Raw genomic sequence first — 1642 nt, forward strand, 5'->3', positions numbered from 1 at the left:
AGACACCTTCTGCTTTCAATCCTAGGGCAAGGGACCCAGGCTGGCTCCTGCTTGCAGGGGGAGAAGGAGCAGGAAGACGGAGGGAAAGTGGCAATGTAGGTGGTCCCTGCTTTGCACAGTTCCGATGTGCACAGATTTTAATTACTGTGGTCTAGTTAAATAACACCAGTCCCCAACACGGTTCAAATATCAGTTACCTCGATGTGTTACGTGAGTAACTGCGTCAAGTACAAACTGTGCTGCAAGCTATTCAGTCTGCAAATCACCAGCAGGTGCGCCTCAGACCCACAACCCATCATGGCGCTGCTTTCAAAGTTGTCGGTCAGGGCTTCCCTGGTGGATGCAGTGGTTAAGAATCCGCCTGCCAATGCAGGGGACACGGGTTCGAGCCCTGGTCTGGGAAGATCCCACATGCCGCGGAGCAACTAAGCCCGTGCGCCACAACTACTGAGCCTGCGCTCTAGAGCCCGCGAGCCACAACTACTGAAGCCCGCAAGCCTAGAGTCCGTGCTCCGCAACAAGAGAAGCCACTGCAATGAGAAGCCCGCGCACCGCAGTGAAGAGTAGGCCCCCGCTTGCCGCAACTACAGAAAGCCTGCACACAACAACGAAGACCCAACACGGCCAAAAATTTTAAAAATTAAAAAAAAAAAAAAGTCGTTGTTCACCGCACACCTGCTACTCAGTTCCTACACAGCCAGCAAAGTGTGTAGTTGTGTTGCCTTCTGTGATAAACCCACTTAATGTGTTACAAAAATGCATCACTGACACAGGGAATTGCCCAAAAGATGGAAGTGCAGGAAAGGTACCAAAAACACTAATAGAGCTGGCAGTGCAATTGGAGTGAAGGGTGACGGTCCTAGAAGGAAAGGAGGACGGGGAGGGTGGGGGTGCAGGCTCTGCCGCTGCGCCAGGGCTGGAGGTGTGTGGCTGAGGGACCTGGGGAGGGACGAGAAGGAGGAAGACGCCGAGGAAGTGGTGCCGGCAAAAACCTTTGCGGTAAAGGAACTCAGAGACGCTTCAAATCACTGAGCGTGCAAAGGTCACGTTGGAGGCTGGTCCAGACCTAGAAAAGACGATGACGGTTCACCACGGCAGAGAAAAGATGCTCATTCCATATCCTAAGTTATACAAAGAGAAGAAGGCGAGCACTGTTTAAACTACTCCTGATAAGTTTTTTTTCTTAAAATTGTGGTTAAATACACATACTGTAAAATCTACCACCCCGTCCACTTCCAAGTGTACGGTTCTGTGGTATTAAGTACACTCACACTGTTGTAAAAATTCAGAACACTTCATGAATTTGTGTCCCCCTTGTGCAGGATCATGCTCACCTTCTCTGTAAACTTCCAATTTTTTTTTAATAAATTTATTTATTTTTGGCTGCATTGGGTCTTCGTTGCTGCACGTGGGCTTTCTCTAGTTGCGGCGAGTGGGGGCTACTCTTCGTTGCGGTGCACGGGCTTCTCGTTGCGGTGGCTTCTCTTGTTGCAGAACACGGGCTCTAGGTGCGCAGGCTTCAGTACTTGTGGCTCGCAGGCTCTAGAGCACAGGCTCAGTAGTTGTGGCACGTGGGCGCAGCAGTTGTGGCTCTTGGGCTCTAGAGCGCAGGCTCAGTAGTTGTGGCTCACGGGCTTAGTTG

The 1642-nt window shown here is 51.0% G+C and overlaps 1 pseudogene; it reads right to left on the bottom strand.

Annotated features, from left to right (window-relative positions):
- Positions 1 to 1279: 1279 nt before the first annotated feature.
- On the bottom strand, positions 1280 to 1376 carry LOC133086120 (U6 spliceosomal RNA; annotated as a pseudogene).
- Between the last annotated feature and the right edge of the window lie 266 nt (positions 1377 to 1642).

The sequence above is a fragment of the Eubalaena glacialis genome, chromosome 2 (genome assembly GCF_028564815.1).
Source record: "Eubalaena glacialis isolate mEubGla1 chromosome 2, mEubGla1.1.hap2.+ XY, whole genome shotgun sequence".
NCBI classification, from domain to species: domain Eukaryota; kingdom Metazoa; phylum Chordata; class Mammalia; order Artiodactyla; family Balaenidae; genus Eubalaena; species Eubalaena glacialis.